The sequence below is a fragment of the Pteronotus mesoamericanus genome, unplaced genomic scaffold (assembly GCF_021234165.1).
Source record: "Pteronotus mesoamericanus isolate MK-2021 breed Mesoamerican mustached bat unplaced genomic scaffold, CSHL_Meso_final scaffold_371, whole genome shotgun sequence".
NCBI lineage: Eukaryota > Metazoa > Chordata > Mammalia > Chiroptera > Mormoopidae > Pteronotus > Pteronotus mesoamericanus.
Window position 1 is genome coordinate 1,499,655 of NW_026555314.1, and position 19,749 is coordinate 1,519,403.

Here is a 19,749-nt window from a genome sequence, read left to right on the forward strand (position 1 = left end):
GACTTGGACAAACTGGAGAACTGAAGAGAGATGTCTCCGCATCTGCTTTCAACACAGACCAGCACGGGCAACAGTGGGGCGAGGGGCAGGCTCAGGGGCCACCGGCACATCTGTCACTGGCCACTAATGATACAAGTCTATTTTCCAAAATACAAATTTGCCTCATTCCCAGCTGATAGCCAATCAAAGAATATTGTCTGCTTACATGGGGAAAAACATTCAGAGCCATTAGTATATAGGAAGTGCAAATTAAAATGATGGAGTGCCATTTTGTGCATACCCTACTTTTTGGTTTTCCAGGAAAAGCAAAATTATAAAAGCCAAATGTGAAGTTGTGAAGAGTATGCAACCTTTGGCGTTGCTAATAGTGCTGTAGATGAATACTGTGGAATTTGGCAGAGGTTGGAGCCAATCAGAAGATGTGTTTTGACTCAGTAATTCCCTTACTGGAAATTTTTTTCCCCCTAGACAATAATTGTAGAGAAAACAGCAACATGTACAAAGGCATTTGCACCAGCATTATTTGTAATGGCAAAAAGAAGATAAAGCAGCGCTGGCCAGTTTGTGTATCATCGCAAACACCGAAATGTTGAGAGTTTGATCCCTGGTCAGGGTATATACCTAGGATGCGGGTTTGATCCCTCGTTGGGGGATGTAACCAGTTGATGTTTCTCACATTGATCTTTCTCTCCCTTCCTCTATCTCTCTCTGAAATATCAATAAATATATCCTTGGATGAGGATTAAAAAGAAAAGAAAGTAAAGCAGCTTCCACATCCAGGATTAGGGAATGGCCTAGCAAACTTGCACATCAGTACAGCAATGACAACATCTTAAGTGTCTTAATGTGACGTCCTCCAGGCTTTGATCACCCAGCATGCAAATCCAGCTTCACTTCTAAGGCAGCTTCTGGCCACTCTGAAGTGACATCGCCCCTTCTCTTGTCTCCCTGCCAGGAACTTCCTGGAAAGCACACTGTGTGGCTTGCTCACTTTGGTTTGCCTGCCTCCTACTTGGGGCTCTAGTACAAAGCCTATTAAAGCCTAAAGCACAGAATGTGGGCCGCGGGCCCCCTGCCTCAGATTACCCAAAGCCCATTAAAAATGCAGCCTCTGTGGTTTAAAATGATAAATTGTATGTAAATATTATCATGATTAAAAATTAAAATGCAGCCCTGGTTGATGTGGCTCAGTCGATTGACTGCCAGCCTGCAAACCACGGGGTAGAGTAGCGGGGACAATTCCCAGCCAGGACATATGCCTGGATTGCGGGCCAGGTCCCCAGTAGAGGGCGCATCAGAAGCAACCACACACTGATGTTTCCCTCTCTTCTTTCCCCTCCCTCTACAAATAAATGAAGTCTTTTTTAAAACAATTAAAATGCAGAATCTCAGGCCCCCACCCAGACATACTGCATTTCAACACTAGCACTTTAACAAGATGCCAGGTGGTCTGTTTAAATTTTGAGAAACCCTGTAGGTTGATATATACTCTTAAGATGCAAATTCCCACCATTAGTTACTATTCCAAATTAAGACATTTTATTTTTCTCTTGGAATCCTTCATTTGTAGGAAGAAGGGGTAGATCACAGTGGCAGCTGGCAGACTCAGAGGACAGTATGATGCCATGGCAACCGCTTCTGCCAGTAACTTAATTTCATCTCTGCTTTTACATCTTTCCTTAATCCTGGAATTTTTTAAAATTTTATTGATGATGCTATTACAGTTGGCCTGATTTTCCCCCTTGAGCCCCCTCTACCCAGCACCCCACTCCCTCAGGCAGTCCCCACACCATTGTTCATGTCCATGGGTCATGGGTGTAAGTTCTTTGGCTACTCCATTTCCTACACTGTTTTGCATCCCCGTGGCTATTTTGCAGCTACCTGTTTGTTCTTCCTAATCCCCTCACCTCTTCACCCACTCCGCCATACGCCTCTCCCATCTGGCAACCATCAAAACGCGCTCTGTATCCATGATTCTGTCTGTTTGCTTCATTTGTTTTTTAGATTCAATTGTTGATTTGTATTTTTTTTTTTTTTTTGCCATTTTATTGTTCATAGTTTTGATTTTCTTAAAAAAGTCCCTTTAACATTTCATATAATAATGGTTTGGTGGTGATGAACTCCTTTAGTTTTTTCTTGTCTGGAAAGCTCTTTATCTGCCCTTTGATTCCAAGTGATAGCTTTACTTAGCAGAGCTATCTTGGCTGTAGGTCCCTGCTTTCCATGACTTGGAATATTTCTTGCCAGTCCCTTCTGACCTGCAGAGTTTCTTTTGAAAAGTCAACTGACAGTCTTATGGGAACTCCTCTGTAGGTAACTTAACTTCTTTTCTCTGGCTGCTTTTAAGAGTCTCTCTTTAACTTTTGGTGTTTTGATTATGATGTGTCTTGGAGTGGGCCTCTTTGCATCCGTCTTATTGGGCGGAGCAGAGTCTCTGGGTCTCCAAGGCAGGTCAAACTGTGTTAGCCCATTGGCGGAGTCTCAGATATGGCACCAGTTTGCCAGTTCTGTGGGGAGAGGGTTTAAAATAGAGACAGTGGCCTCTGCTCATCTTGATGCCAGATACTTCGTTTCCCCCTGTATATAATTGATGCCTTTCAAGCTGCTGCCCCAGTGCTGGATCTCAGAGGGAGCGAATCTGAGCAGGTGAGTCCACGTGTGGGTTCTTTTAAGAGGAACTGCTTGGGACTCCAGGAGTTTCTTCCACCGACTCAATGCCTGCTGGTTTTTGCAGCCAGGGGTTGTGGGGACTTGTCTTCCTGGCACTGGCGCCCTGGGCTGGGGGGCCGCCTGGTGTGGGGCTGGGACTCCTCGCTCCCGAGTGATCCCTCCCGAATTTTTATCCACCACACGTGGATGTGGGACCAGCCCATTCCGTGTCTGTGCCCCTCCTACCAGTCTGGACGGATGTGGTTTCTTTAATTCCGTAGTTGTCAGACATCCATTCAACTCTATTTCTGACGGTTCTGAGCAGTGGTGGTTCTATATTATAGTTGTAATTTTGATGTAGTTGTGCGAAGAGGCAAGCCATGTCTGCCTATACTGCCATCTTGACTGGAAGTCTGGAAGTTTTTTTTAATTTAGAACATAAAATAGCTTGGTTCCTATGCCAACGGTAACTGCGCACTTCCTGATGGTCTTGACTCTCATAAAGGAGCTATCAGAAAATCACAGGATTTTATTTTATTTTTAAAAGATTTTATTTATTTTAGAGAGAGGGGTAGGGGGGAAGAGAGGAAGAGAACCATGGATTTGAGAGAGAAACATTAATTGGTTGCCTCTTGCACGCCCCCAACTGGGACCTGGCCTACAATGTGCCCTGACTTGGAGTAGAACTGGCGACCTTTAGGTTTGCAGGACAATGGCCAAGCACAGAGCCACATCAATCAGGGCCAAAAATCACAGAATTTTAGACATCTAGGGGCTACGGCCTTCATCCCCTGATTTGGCCAAGGAAAGGCCCAGGCCCCGGGGTGAAGTTCCTTGTCTGTGGCATGGCATCCTGCCAGCCTGTGCTGACGTCACCCCTAAGCAGGCTGCTTGGTCTGGCCAATGTGCGGGTTTTAGGAAGAGAACGGGGACAGAGGCAGGCTGGCGGACCCTTTATGAGAATTCCTTTAGGTGACACCTAAACTGAAGCTCGGTGTATTAGCTTGCTAGGCCTTCCAGACAAAGTACCCCAGGCTAGATAGATTAACAGATTTTTTTCTTTACAGTTCTGCACGCTGGAAGTCCAAGGTCAAGACATCAGCAGGTTTGATTTCTCCTGAGGATTCTCTCCTTGGCTTGCGAGAGCCATCTTCTCCCCGAGTCCTCACATGGTCATCTCTGTGTGTCTTTTCTCATGAGGACACCAGCCAGACTGGGTGAGGGCCTACCTTAGCGGCCTCATTTTAATGCAGTCACCCATTTAAAGACACCCCCTCTTCTCCAGCCCTGGCTGGGAAGCTCAGTCGGCTCGAGCATTGTTGCAATAAGCCAAGGTTGCGGGTGTGAGCTGCTGTCAGGGCACATGCATGCAAGAACGACAAAGGATAAATGTATGGATGGGTGGAACAACAAATTGGTGTTTCTCTCTTTCTCCCTTCTCCCTCTGTAAAATCAATAGATTTTTTAAAATGTTAATAAAAAAAAAAAAGACCGCCATCTCCAAAGTAGTCACATTTTGGGGCACGCCATTCAGCCTGTACCACCCAGCCAGGCTGGATCCCCTGTGGATGAGTGTCGCAGCCCTCGGCCACCTGCCTCTGGGTGAGCCCTGGGCAAGCCTGGCTCCAGCTCGTGTCAGCCGACGCGTCCCGCGGTGCCGCGTGGGGCTGGAGAGTCCTGATCCCAAAGAGCCACCTGCAATGTCGTGGATTCCATATTCTCATCCACTTCGGAATTCCATTCACCAACATTGGACTTGAGCCCCTATCACAAGGCAGGTTCGCTGATAGTGGTTTTATGACACCTCTGAACACTGCAGCACCCCTCCATGGTACACCAGGCTCTGGCGACTGCCACGCTTCCCCTCGGCGCTGCTCCCAGGGCACGGGGCGTCCTGGGAGGAAAGAGCTGGGGGAATTCCAGCATTTCCTGGGCCGGCATCTTGGAGCTCGTTGAATCCACAGTTACCCTGCAGGACTCGCTCATTCAGCAAATTTTCTAAACAGTGGAGGCAGTTGAAAGCAAACCAAGTCCCTGCCATAGGGGGACTCATATCCTGGTGAAAGGACACAGACAATAAACCAAACAAGAAAACGCAGACTTGGGTGGAGAGGTGGGTAAGGAGAAAAAACAGCAGGCTGGGGGGGGGGGGGGAGAGTGGTGGGGGAGGGCTGCTGGTCCCCAGAGCCTCGGGGCAGGGGGGGATGGCTTCCCTGCTGGGGACACATTCAAGGAGAATCTGAAGCAAGAGGGGCCTTCCAGGAAGGGGACAGCAAGTACAGAGTTGCTGAGAAGGGGCAGCCAGGAGGTGGAGTGTCAAGAGTGGTAAGCGAGGGGACTGCATTGGACCAATAATAACCTCGTCCCCAAAGAGTCTGACCTTTGCCCTCTGCTCTGGGAGGTAACCTGTAAGCCCTGATAGGAATGTCTATTTCCTAGGGGGCTGTGTCCTTCCGGATGGTCTAATAATGCGCTTTCAAGTGGGGACACGCACCACATGATTCAGGGTGGGTGTTTTCGGGTCACGCCCCCCGTAAGACACTGGAGCACGCACTCCGTCATGCCTGTGTGATGGAGCCCCGATAACAGCGCTGAACCCCCAACCTCTGTGAGCTCCTCTGCTTGGCCGGGCTCCGCGTGTGTCATCTCTCATCGATGCCAGGAGAGGAGGCTATTGGCGACCCTATGGGGAAGGGACAACTGGAAGTTCCACGTTTGGAACATTCCCTAGACCTTTCAGTGTGTGCTTTTCCCCATGGCTGATTCCAACCTGTATCCTTTCTCTGTTGTGAACTATAACCATGAGTGTAACAGCTTTCTATGTGTACTAGGAAATTACAGAACCTAAGCGCTGTCACGGGGAGCCTCAAACCTGCGGCTGGTGTCAGAAGTGAGGGCGGTCCTTGCGTGGACTGTGCCCTCTGAATGGTGCCTGCCTGCCCGCAGCGACAGAAGTAGGCAATGAGAGATGGAGGAGTGAAGTGCTGCTTGGGTCGTCCAGTAAGGCCTGGCTGAGGCCACACATGCGGTTTGACACCGCACGGGGCAAGTGGTTGGGAGCAAAACCTGAGAATGGGGCGGCCCGGCTCACTGCTCCTGAGTAACCTTGCTCTGCGCAGTTGCAGGAAGCATGACGACAGCGACGGGGGGACATGGAGATGACGGCGTGCCTTGTTCTGGGGGGACAACCCAGTGAAGAGAGGATTGTGGATGCCGAAGAAGGAGGGTCTCCCGGCTGAAGTGACCCTTCAGCACGCACAGGGGTGGAGCGAGCCAACTAGCGCTGCTAGCAGGGTCTCGGAGAGCTCGTAGGTGAGGAACTCGTGCTGGGGGGTGGTGCCAGAAGGTTGGTGGTGGGAGCAGGAGGCGTGCTCTCCGGCTGACATGGATGTTTTCAATAAAGTAGGACGCAGAGCTAGTAGGGGGAGGAGGCGTCGGATCACCTTCCAGGAGCGTGGGAGCCTGACTGGGCCCGAGAGGTGGAGCGGGTGTAGGGTTGCCAGGAGGGCTGCTCTGCCCTAGAAACTCGTCTCCACGAGGAAAGCATTTCTCCGGCCACCCGTGTCCCCAGGACGGGGGTCTGCCAGGCAGGTATGTGGTTTGAGGAAGGGGCTGAGGGAGGAGGTAAGCACATGAGGGAGGAGGATAGCCCGCAGGTAGGTGGAGGGGACAGGCATTGTGGCTCCTCGTGGGGGCAAAGGTGGCTGACATCGGGTCACTAACAGGAGAGAACCCGAGCCTGCAGCAGCGTCCTAGTGAGGGCTGCCCCAAATTGAGGCTGTGGGCGTGGCAATGACTGGACGGGCGGCAGGCCGTGGCCAACGGCTGCCTTGTGAAATCACATGGGGGGCCATTAATGAAAACAGAAAAGTATAAAAAATGTCAGGGCATTGCACAAAATAAGAGTATGTATTAAATCATGAAATTTTTTCTTAACATGTGTAGACTGGATCATAATGACGTTTTTTTTTACTATTGTGGGAAAACACAGTAACATAAAATTTGCCATTTTAACCATTTTTAAGTGTGTAATCCAGTAGTGTTAAGTACATTCACATTGCTACGCAACCATCGCCACTGTCTATCCCCAGACTTATGATTATTCCCAAACAGAAACTGCATACCCATAAAATGCCTCATTTACTGTGGTCATAGTTAAAAACATTTAAATAGCACTGGTCAGTGGTCAGCAAGGGGGTTCATATCTGGGCCATGCAGATGACAAGACCCTTGCAGGAGAGGGGCCAGTGAGCTGACAGGCCCGGGTGCCAGAAGGATGACCAAAATTCACATACATGCTGTGATCACTTAGATTCTAACAGAAAGCTGTGCCTCCAAGAATGAAGCTAGGAACTGTAATGCGAAGAACAATAGTCCAGGGCTAATATTTTCAAAGAACAAAGGGGTCTGCATAAATAGAGCAGAAATAATCAGAAGTGCCCAACCACCCCACATAGTTAGATATGTAGGTAGGCATCTGCTAAGTTTAATACTGTGCAGCCACTAAAAATATTTATTAAAAAATTACAGTAACAGCCCTGGCTGGTGGCCTGGTTGGTTAGCAAGTCATCCCGTGAACCCAAAGATCACTGGTTCAATTCCCAGTCAAGGCACGTGCCTAGGTTGCAGGTTCCATTGCTAGTCTGGGTGCATACAAAAAGGCAACCAATAGATGTTTCTCTCTTAACATCAGTGTTTCTCTCCTCTCTCTACCTTCCTTCCTCTCTCTAAAATCAATGGGCATGTCCTCGGGTGAGGATAGAAAAACCTGCAATAACAGAAAAATACGTAACAAAATTATATAAACTTCGGCTCATCAGAATTACAATGTTTTCAACAAAGCACTGGTTTAAAAAAGATTTGCAATAGCAAAAACAACAAAAGCGTAAGATTTAAGAAATTGAATGAGTCCTGAAAGGCTTAACAGTTAAGGAAGAGAATGCTAACACATCTGAAAAACGCATCTTAAAACCATCATGAGTTCCCACTTTGCAACCAGGTTTGTGGGAGCAGAGAGCTAGAGACATAGGAGAATGGTAAGTTTCCACAAATATTTTAAGAGGCAACATCCAGCTGCTTTCTAAGTAATAACTCCCGTGACACCCAAAGACACAGACCTGTACAGTGCATTGCACAAAAGAAACAAGATCTGAAGAATGCTAATATGTATAAAAATGTTACATACATTGTGACTTCAACTGTGTCCGTTTAAAAAAATTATTACGTAATTAGGCCAATCTATAGAGAAAAGCTATGGAGCCAACAAAATAATAACCTAAGACGAGTGGGGGAACAAAGCGTGGACAACGCGAGGGGGCGGGCTGCGTGGGGGGTTGAGAGCGCCGTCGGTCCGATTTGGGGCTTCCAGAGCAGAGCGAGGGGCCAGGTGCAGGTCCAGAGGTTCTCAGGTGGAATCGCTTAAGGAGATCACAAGAGGGTGGTCGGAGTAAGTAAACGCGCTGGAGCTGGTACTCTGCGGACAGGGTCAAGGAAGGTCTGGTCAGGAAAACGGAGGTGAGGCGTGCGGGTTCACCGTGCGCCGCGCACGGTCAACCCGCACGCCCCACCTCCGCCCCGGGAGCTGTCAGCCCAGCATATGCATGGCCAATTCACGTGTGCGGAGAGTATGTGATCCGTGGCCACCTCCGGTATGGGCGCCACACAAGAGAATTCTGCCTGAAAAGCACCCAGCCTGTCCAGCCCGCGCCTGCGCGTGTCCCTCTTCGCTGAGCACGCCGAGCCCCGCCCCAACCCTGCACGGCTCCGCCCCTGCGCCCCTCGGCCCTCACAGGCTGGCTCCGAGGCCGCGCTTAGAGGGGCGGCCAATGGAAGCGCGGCGCGCCCCGTGGCACGTGCGCCCCTGCCCTGCCTGGCCGAGTGCGAGCCGCCGGAGCTCCCGGGCGCGGAGCGCGCCGGGCGGGGGCGCGCGGGCGAGGCGGGGCGCGGGCGGGGCGCAGGCAGTGCCGAGTGCTGATTGGCCGGCACCGCGTTCCGAGGCCGTTAACGGCGGCGCGGCGGGGCCGCGGCTCCAAAACAAAGGGCTGGCGGCCCGCGGGGCGGCGGCGGGAGGATGCCTCGCGCCCTGCGGAGGCGACAACGGCCGCAGCGCGTCCCGGTTCGCGCCGGGGCCGCCTGAGACCCGAGCCCGCGCTGACCGAGGCCCGGGCCGGATGGGCGCTGCGGGCCGGGGCGCGGACCGCCGAGCGGCCGTGAGTACAGGCGGGCCTGGACACTGTTGCGCGGGCGGCTACTTTGTGGCGACCCAAGGAGCCTGCGGCTGCGGGCGGGGTCCGAAGGCACCTGTTGGGCGTCCGGGCGGGCAGGCGGGCGGGGCGGGAGCGGGCCGCACCTGTCGATGTTTTCCTTCTGATTTGATTCTTTGATTTGTTGATATTTGGTTCACTCCGTTTGGAGCAGACCAAAAAGCCTCATATTTGTTTCCCCCCTCCTGCTTCCTTCCCTCCTTCGCCCCCCTCCCCTCGGGCCATGAAAAAAATGTACAGAGGGCATGAACTACATAATAATAGGCTTTTCCCTCTTTAAAAAAAATAAGTCGCCATTGGGCAGGGAAATGGACAAAAAAAGGTCCCCTAGGAATAATGAAAAGGGGAAACGTTTTCAAGTTGCCCACATAAAGATCGTGACTAAAATGAATTGCCCTCCGCCTTCTGCGTTAGTTCACCACTTGTGGCAACTGGCTCTATTAAAGCAGAGCTTGCAAATGCCTTCGCTTTGGAAACCTGCTGAGCAGGGTCCCCCTCCCCCAGCCTTGCCTGTGATTGGCATATTTGATGTCCAAACTGTGTGCTGGGTTTTAGGGTAGAAAGAATGCCGAATTCTCTTTTAGATAGATGGTGGCCTTGGAAGACATCAATTTCCCCACCCCCAAGCCTTTTCTGTTCAATTGCATTTTTTTCTCTTTGTATCCAAAACATACACACCTTAACCTGTCCGTTTCTTTGCCAAGAATGTTTTTTCCACCAACCAGAGTCCCTTACTCTCCTAAACTACTCAAGCCTCAAGACAAGGCTTGCCTCCTCTGGGAAACCTTTTCAGGTGCCTCACCTCAGCAGGCTGCCCCTCTCCCATCACCTGTGCACCTTCCAGCCTCTGCTCTGTTCTAGTGGATGAAACGAATGCTTGTTGAGCTTGTTGAGCGCCTGCCATGCGCCAGGTGTTGTGCTTAATCCCGGTGTGGCTGAGTTTCGTGATCCTGCACTGGTCTCCCCGACGCCTGGCTGTGGGCTCTTGGGGACAGTAGTGGGCTCTGAAGGACGCTGATACCGAGGCTCTCCCAGCCCTTTGTGCCCCCTCCCCTCGCATCTCACAGGGTAAGAGTGTGTTCTACTCAAGGGGACCCCGCAGAGCGAGGACCAGGGGGCCAACTCCTGTCTTAGAACAACCACGTAACACAGGGTCCAGCCTGTTTTGGACATTTTAAAAAAATGACTGATCTTAATTACTCATCTGAGCAATAGTTTTCCTGCTTTTTAAATGAACTCCTTATTTTGGAATAATTTTAAATTTACATAAAAATTGCAAAAAGAACCCCAAACAGTACAGATAATCCCAATATGCCCCACACTCAGTGTTACCATCCCCATTTCCACCATCCTCCATTGCTGTGGTATATTGGCCAAAATTAGCAACTGCCAGGGGTACATTCCTTTAAGTAAATTGAAGACATTAAGTCTTTCTGGTTTTGAAGCACTGAAATGTGTGAAGCTCTTTTTATGTTGAGAGCCGTGTTCGTTAGCGTCGGTCTGTGACTCCACTGTCTTCACTAAGCTCCACAAGGACGCTGTGTCAGGGTGCAGAGGTGGGAGTGCAGAGGGCAAGGGACTGTCGTGTCGTTCTATGCATTTTTCTCCCTGGAGGACTGATGAAAGGAGTGTAGTTTGGAATATGAAGCAGCAACAGAAGTCTGCCTGCTTTAAAGCCGTTCTCTGACACTGTTCATTCAATATTCACTTGGTTTTGAATTCTTAGAAAAGTAGTTAGATCTGTTAATCAGCCAAACCTCCAGGGAGTGGGAATTTTGACAAGAGGTTTCAGCAGAGGTTGGAGAAAGTTCTGAACAGCCACGTCACTGGAGGGCCACGGGCTCTGGGGAGGGCAGTGTGAGCTAGTTTCTGGAAAGAAGTCAGGAGGATGACATGGACTTGGCCAGCTGGGTGACATTGTGACGGAGACAGGGTACTGCAGAAAACCTGGGTGCTGCCGAGAGTAAAATAGAAACCCTGCAGCCAGCCAGCCCACTGTCCCGGAAAGGGACCCGACTACTGCACCTGCTGAGCCTCAGAGCCGGCACCGTCAGGGCGCCCCGTGGGCCTCGGGAGGTGTGGAGCCGAGCTTGCTCCCTCTGCCATACTTAAACGATGACGTCACCTCTTGCCTGATTCTCCGGACCACCGTGTGAATCGCATATGACCCCCATTTTACAGAGAAGGTGACGGCTTGGCCACCAAATTTATGGCGCAGTTTGAGTGGAGCCTTCTTTCAGTCTTGTCCCCACACCCCACCCCAGGCAGCCCGTCCCGTGCCAAACCTCACTGCTGGGTCCTCCGCGCAGCCACCTGTCTTCCCAGCCTCAGCACGCACCCCACCCCACTCCTGGAGCACATGACCCCTTTTCCGTTCCTCTTTGCATTTTGGGTTTTTCCCTTCTCTTGCACAATACAGGGCTTTGAATGTTTGCTCTGTGACCCATAGTGTAAGATTACCAAGCTCTTTCCTCTGGCTTCAATTCAGCCTTCTAGGCCTAGTCCCACCCTCGCAGCTGGAGAGAAGGGCAGCCTTGAGTGTGTGTTGTCTCCCTGCGGCTCCCTTGCTAGCAGGGAAGCAAGCAACCTTTGCTAGAGTGTCTGGGGGCAGCGATGGGAAACTTTGTTACTAGTGGGAGAATTAAAGAAGAAGATATTGAAGGTTCTTCTAAAAGAAAGGCTCAGTGCAAACTCATTGATCAGTCTGGTGAGGGATGTGGAGACAGGACCTGACCCCTGGTGCGAGGACGGCCTTAAGGCGAGAGCCTGGAGGGCAGAGGTGCCCCCGCCACTTGGGGACACAGACACGCAGGCCCCAGGGAGGCAGGGCAGCGGAGCGCACAGAGGGCTGAGGGCGCTTTGTCCGAGGATAGCCACGTGGGCGGTAGGAGCGTCTTCTCTCCGCTCCCAGTGGATCCAGCAGTCCGCCGAGGCTGCAGTTCCCGCAACGTGGAGAAGCATTTCATGCTCAAACTCAAGTAGGAAGGAAGTTTGCGTTGTGAGGGGAACCTGGTACTGCCCAAGGCGCCTTGTGCCCATGCGGTCACCCTTTGATGTAAACCCTTCCAGGCCTTTCCATACTTCTGTGTGCATGTGCCGGGTGTGAGTTTTCATGGTCAATACATACACTTGGTATCAAAATCAAAAGTTACCAAAAAAGCAAACAGGGAAAAGGAAGTCACCTTCCCTTGTCCTTCCTGTCCCCAGCCTGAGGTCCCACTGCTTCGTGTGTATGGGAGGTCTCTGGGTTAGACTTGAGGAACTTTCTACTCTTTTGTTATAGGCAACATTGTAACAACCATGATCCAGTTATTTTGCACAGGGCGCAGGGGAGGTGAGGGCTGGGGGTGGACCCTGAGCGGGGAGCACCGCCGGGTGTTGGCAAATGGCCGCATCGCAGCTGCTCTCCATGGTGGTGGTACCAGCTTTCTTAAAACCTTTGCCCGCCTGCTAGATTGTGAGGCGGGCATCAGTGCGCCTTTAACATGTGTGGATGAGTAAACTCATGCCTGTCTGCCTGTCTCCAGGCACTGTGCTCCAGGGCATAGGCCCTCCAGCTTTGAACCCAGCCCCTTCGTTTACTTGCTGTGTAACATCAGCAGATGGGTGAACCTCTCTGGGCCTTAGTTTCCCTGTCTGCAGAGTGGGACTAATAAGAACACACATTTCTTAAGGCTGCTGTTAATTCATTTGATTTTCCTAGCGTCAGGTACTTCAAATGGCGCTGGCTGTGGCCGTGCGGCCCTGGGAGAGTCTACATTTCCGTGCCCGCGATAGATGTGATGTCCCCGTGCGTGCGGCCGGCCTGGGGCTCTGCTTTCTCCGTGAACTCTGGCTGGACACAGCGGGCCGTGTGCGCACCCCCTGTGTCGTTTGAGCTGTGTTTTCTTCCCAAGCTCCCCTGGAGCTCTGTCCACAGCACGCCCGTGACAGGGAGACCCCAGGCCACACCGCGCCAACAAGCCCCTTCTTTGTGTGCCTGGTGCCTCCTGTTTGTTCATGGTGAAGAGAGGCCTGGGGCTGGGGCTCACCTGCCAGATAGTGGTAAAGTTGGGAGGAACAGTAAGTGGCGTGGGGAACGGAGAGAAAGAGGCGTCTCGGGTCTGGCGCCCTGGGGTGGGGGTGGGGGGAGCGCCCGGCAGGGAGCTTTAGGGAGGCCAGGGAGGCCTCAGCCCGGGCAGCCCCCATTCTGCTCGGTGTCAGGACTCTTCCGGGTTCGTTTCTCAGTGCGTTTGTCCTTAGAAGCGTGATGATGGCACCGCATGGATGGAGGCCTGATTGACATTCTCCTGACATAAGCATGCATGTCTCTCACATGCATGCTTATGTTAGGAGAGAATCTTCTGGAATCCAGGATATTGTTTTTGCTTTAAAAAATTACCTCACACTCCTATCTTTTGGGGGATGGTAGCTGCCCTCCCTGCCCGGGAACATAATGCCCCGTAGTGGGCGTGGTTCACTTGACACATTGCCTTTCAGTCACTTAAAGGTGGCTTCGAACCCAGGCCTGACAGCTGCTCTGCCGGGACCCCCTCAGGGATATGACAGGGCTGGAGAAGACAAAACACGTTGTGTGAGGCACATCCCACCCTGCCCTGGAAGGGCTGACGATGAACCCAGAGAACGGACTGGGCTCCTACGGGACCTCGGGCAGAAGGTGCCTCGGGGCGGGCGCCGTGCAGTTGGGGGCCTCAGTGCCGACAGTCGCATGTGGCATCGAGAAGCCAAAAACAAACCCTCGGCAAGTTGCCACTTTAAAGGGGTTGTCCCATTGAGAGTTTAAAAACGGAGGAGTGTCCCCCATTCTAACTATGGATATAAGTGATAATCACTTGTGTAAAAGCCACAGATAAAATGCAGGGCACCTTGCACAGTTTCCATCGGGTGACTGGGAGCAGTGTTTTGCCACTGAAGGCCCTAGACCTCCGAAGGCCCGAGCAACTAGCCTTTGAGTGACCCAGGACACCCCTGCACATGATGTTTTGGTTTAGGAGGGAGTTCAGAGAAACGAGAGAAGGGATAAAGCAGCAGTTTGTTAATTGAAGGCTGCCTTCAACTATAAAGGAAAAAACTTGGGTGAAGATATTAAAAGGGACTCGACATGAGTTCAGCACGAAGCAAAGCCAGAACAGGCTCACTCCTGCCTTGCTGGTCATCACCGGCCAGTGGCGCGCATGCGGGTTTGAATGTGTCGTGGACAGTGTGGGTGACACGTGGGAGGGAGGTGGAGACGGAGCTGGGCAAGGGCCAGGGCTCGCCCCCTGGGCTGGGGCAGTGGCGTCCGAGTTCACGCTTAACCTCTGTGACCGCCCTGGGGCATGTCATTGAGCTTATGAAAGACAGGAGAGGTGCCTGGGTTCAAATTCATAACGCGCCCGGCGGGCGGGGGCAGCAGATAAAACCTGATTAAATGTCTGTGGGCTAATCTAATGTGACGCCTTTGTGAGACAGGGTAAAGGTCTCAAGGTCTGGGCAGCTCCAAATGTTATTACTAAATGTTATTCTTGTTAAATGTTAAGAGGTAGCACAGTATTTTAGCAGTATTTTACAGACCAGCTGTAAACAGGATGAGCTTGACAGGAACCCAACAGATTAATGTAGCAACTGCAAAGAAGAAATCAATGTGTAATTAACCAAATAGGGTACATAAATGATGGCTAAGCCTCCCTTGGGGGACAGCTTTGGATATGAATTCTGTGTCCTTTACTTGCTGCAGTAAATAAAACTACCCTGGGACAACCAGGTCGTCTCCTTGAACAGAGCACCCCAAGCAGCGAACCTCTTCAGTTTGGTAACAAGGTGTCCTTGATCCCAAAGAACTGCAGCAGAAAAATTCAGGATGGACACATGACTTAAGGGCAGCTAATAGGGAAAGAAATGTGTTTTGGGAATTACTAATTGGGACTATCCAATGTAATCAGGCTGGTTCAGAAATACCCTCACACTTGGTTGTAAAGACCATACATTGGAGATTCCCAGGCAAAGCCAGGCTGTGAATGTAGGCCGGCTGCCGCTAGCGCCCGGCCTGGGGCTCCCTGGGGCCAGCGGCCAGCGGCCAGTGGCCGCTTGTTTGAGAGGATGTAGGAAGTGCAATAGGAGCCAAGTCCAGCCATTCATATGGAAAAGCAGCTGGGTGGGCCTGTAAGTGGGGTGGGGAAGGGTCTCTGAGGATTTCCAAGGCGGGTCAAACAGTGTTAGCCCGGTTGATGGAGTCTCAGATGTGGCACCAGTTTGCCAGTTCTGTGGGGAGACGGTTTAGAATAGAGACAGTGGCCTCTGCTCACCTTGATGCCAGATACTTCGTTTCCCCCTGTATATAATTGATGCCTTTCAAGCTGCTACCCCAGTGCTGGATCTCAGAGGGAGCGAATCTGAGCAGGTGAGTCCACATGTGGGTTCTTTAAGAGGAACTGCTTGGGACTCCAGGAGTTTCTTCCACCGACTCAATGCCTGCTGGTTTTTGCAGCCAGGAGTTGTGGGAACTTGTCTTCCTGGCACTGGAGCCCTGGGCTGGGGGGCCTGGTGTGGGGCTGGGACTCCTCGCTCCTGAGTGATCCCTCCCGAATTTTTATCCACCACACGTGGATGTGGATCCAGCCTGTTCCAGGTCTGCGCCTCTCCTGCCAGCCTGGACGGATGTGGTTTCTTTTTCTTTTTTGTTTGTTTAAGATTTCTAGACAGAGGGGAAGGGAGGGAGAAAGACAGGGAGAGAAACATCACTGTGTGGTTGCCCCTCACATGCCCCTCACTGGGGACCTGGCCCGCAACCCAGGCATGTGCCCTGACATGGAATGGAACCAGCGACCCTTTGGTTCGCAGGCCAGCACTCAGTCCAGAGAGACCAGCCAGGGCATGGATGTGGCCGTAGTTGTTGGTTCTGAGGGATGGTGGTTCTATATTTTAGTTGTAATTTTGATGTGGTTGTGCAAAGAGGCGAGCCATGCCTGCCTATGCCACCATCTTGACCAGAAGTCCTGTGGTTTCCATTTTAAATATATTGACTTAAATTGATCATCCTACTGTCCAGGAATCTTATCCCAAAAGTGTGATATTCCATTTCCATTTCTATTTGATCTCTCCCCCTCTCTCCCCGATCTGTCTCACCAGAGGTTTGTCAGTTTTGTTTGATTTTTTTTTTAAGGACTTTATTTATTATTTATTTTTAGACAGGGGAAGGGAGGGAGAAAGCGAGGGAGAGAAGCATCAATGTGTGGTTGCATTTCGCGCACCCCCTGCTGGGGACCCAGCCTGCAGCCCAGGCGTGTGCCCTATATTAGGAATCAAATCACCAACCCTTTGGCTCACAGGCTGGAGCTCAATCCACTGAGCTACACCAGCCAGGGCAATTTTACTTGATTTTTGTACAAACTAACTTTTGGCTTTGTTAAGCCTCTCTAGTGTGTTCAAGTTTTGTTTTTTGGTTTTTTTTTTTAGAGAGAGGGAACGGGAGGGAGAAAGGGAGAGAAACATCAACGTGAGAAAGATAGGGAGAGAGACACATCGATCAGTTGCCTCTCACATGCTCCCAACTGGGGACCCGGCCACCTCCCAGGCATGTGCCCTGACTGGGCCTTGAACCCGTGGAAAGGCCTGCATTCAGTCACTGAGCCACACCAGCCAGGGCCAAGTTTTTGTTTTGTTTCATTTTTTCCCCTATTTACTTTCATATATTTCGTTTGGGTGGTTTTTCTATTATCATTTCTTAAACGTGGCTGTTTATCCCTGGCCATGTGGCTCAGTTGGCTGGAGTGTCACCCCATACGCCTGGAGGGTGTGGGTTTGATCCATGGTCAGCGCACATACCTAGGTTGCAGGTTCCATCCCTCATCGGAGACTGTATGAGAGGCAACTGGTCGATGTTTTTCTCTGATATTTTCTCTCTCGCTAAAATCAACAAATATATTCTCAGGTGAGGATTTAATAAAAACAAACATGGGTGTTAAGCTCCTTAATTCTACCTTTTACTTTCTAATAATACCCTATAAGATTATACATTTCCTTTCATATAGTGGCAAGTTATTATTTTATTGTTCAAAATAATTTCCGATTTCCATTATTCTCAGACCCATATGTATATAGAAAGTACACTTCTTAATTTCTAAACATATGGGTATTTTTCTAGTTATATTTTATTATTGATGTCTACCTTAATTGTAGTCAGAGAATATACTATGAGTTCAGTCCTTGGGAATTTGTGTAGTTATTGTGTGCTGGGGTATTGTGAATGCTTGTGTGCTTTAAACAAGTGTAGATTCTGCTGTTCAGTTTTCCTCATGTCTTGTAGGTGCAACTTCTTCATCACTGTGCGAACCCTCTAGATCTAGGCTTGTCTGTGCCATCAGTTACTGAAAAGCTAGAGTAAAATATAAATATTTTTATAGTATGTATATACTGTCATATATAAATACACATAAGTATATGTTATGTACTTATATATACTGTGTATTTATATATACTATAAACACTAAGTATACTAAGTATATATATGAAATATACTTTATACTTTGTGTACCATAAGTAGTAATTCTGTTCTGATTACAGGTTTATGTATTTCTTCTTGTAGTTCTGTCTCTTTTGCAGTTTGATTTCAGTAGTTTATTTTGGAGACAAAACAGTGTAAGAGGCTGCTAGTTCTGTCAATTTTTCAATTACGTATTTTGAGGCTGTTATTAGGTAATAAGATTTATACTTGCTATTTTATCTCCTGTTTTTATTATGAAGTAACCCATTTACCTGTCTAGTAAAATTTTATTATTTGCATATTACAGGGTGGGGCAAAAGTAGGTTTACAGTTTGTTCATATAGAAAATATTACAATAAATAATACAAGAATAAACTCTGTTTTACGTACTCCTGTAAACATACTTTTGCCACACCCTGTATATCTTTTTCTCTGCTTTAACTATTTTAACTTCTTTTGTAAAGATTTTATTTATTTTTAGAGAGAGGGAAAGGAAAGGAGAAAGAGGGAAAGAAATACCAATGTATGAGAGAAACAGACTGGCTGCCTCTTGCACACCCTGAACCAGGGACCTGGCCCACAACCCAGGCCTGTGCCCTGACTGGGAATCAAACCGGCGACCTTTTGTTTCACGGGCTGGTGTTCAATCCATGGAGCCACACCAGCCAGGGCTACTTTAACTTCTTTATTGTGAATCACAAAGGTACAAGAAATGCATTTTTAAAAAATGTACTGTTAACAAATAATTACAAATCATGCTTCTGCGTTGCCACTGCCCACATTCTAGCCTTTTCAACCTTTTTGTGTCTTTATCTTTACGATGTGTCTCTTGTAAATGACATCTAGATGAATTTTGCCCCCTGCTCAGTCTGGAACCTTAAACTCTAACATGCAGTCCATTTATATTTCATGTGAGCATCGATAGATTTGGGTTTAGGTCCCCCTCCTTTCTCGGTGCGTCTCGTTGCTGCCGTGTTTCTCTTCCTCTCCTTTCCTGCTGCCCTTTCAAGGGGTGTCCACCCACGGCCCAGAAGCACGAGGAATGAGGCCCAACACAAAAACCTAAATTTACTGAAAGCCTTTTTTCTCCCCCTCATCAGTTTTCATTAGTGTTTGTGTGTTTAATGTGTGGCTCAAAACAACTCTTCCTCCAGGGTGGCCCAGCAATGCCAAAAAGGGGGAAAAAAAAAAAAAAAAGGTCGGACACCACTGCTCGACTGGCATCTCATCATTCCCTCATAGCGCCCTTTTTAGCTTTGGAAGTTACACACTTTTGTTCGTATAGAAGTTTCGTCAGAAGTTCTATTTCTCCCTAATTTACTAGAATCTAAACTCTTTTTTTGGACAATAGAAGGACTCTAGAACATTTTTGTTTGTGTTTTCACCCTGACTTATTGTCATGTGTTATAATCGTATCTTTTTAAAGCTCCACAAGTCATTGTTCTTTTTACTACCTGCATATTAACCATTTTCTTTATTCACTCTTCCTTCTTTTAGAGTCTGAAGTTTAGACTTTACCTAGTGTTGTTTTTCTTCTGTCCAAAGCCCATCCTTGAATTTCCTTAGTGATATGTTTCTGAGGTCAAACTTTTTAGTTGCCTGAAAGTACCATTTTCCGAATCCTTGACAGGTATTTTCACTGGACGTGGAATTTTGGAAGAGCGGTTATTACCTTTCAGAACCTTAAAGGTCCCTTCACTACTGCCTTCTGGGTTCCATTGTTTTCCTTGGGGCGTTTTTCTGTTGGAAGGTAATTTTCCCTCCCCTTCTGGATACTTATAAGGCTTCTTTTTTTTCCTTTGGTTTTCTGCAGTTTGATTAAGTGGCCAGGGATGTGACTTTTTTTTTTATTTTTCCTACTTGGAACTGTTGGACTTCTGAAAGCTGGGGGTTGGTGTCTGTCTTATATTCTAGAAAATCCTCAGTCTTTTATTTTTCCCTCTTCATATTTTACCTCTGCCCCGTTTTCTTCTCACTTGACTTCCTGTAAATCTACACACGACTGCGCTTTGGGTGTCATCCAAGAAGCCACTGCCAAACCCAGTGTCATAAAAATTTTTTTGTATATTTTATTCTAAGAGTTTTACAATTCTACCTCTTTCATTTTGGCCTTTGATCCATGAGGAGGTATTTTTTGTTTATGGCGTAAGGTAAGGGTCCAACGTCACCCATTTGCATGGGGACATCCTGTCGTCCCGGCAGCGTTTGTTGAATGTCCTTCCCCCCGTTGAATGGCCTCAGCACCCTTGTCGAAAATCATTTGACCATATCCGAGGATTCATTTCTGTACTGCTATACAGTTTCTTCAAGATTAATTAATAGTGGGTCCATCATTTGTATTCATATATGTCATGGTGCTTTGAGTTGTTAATTCTG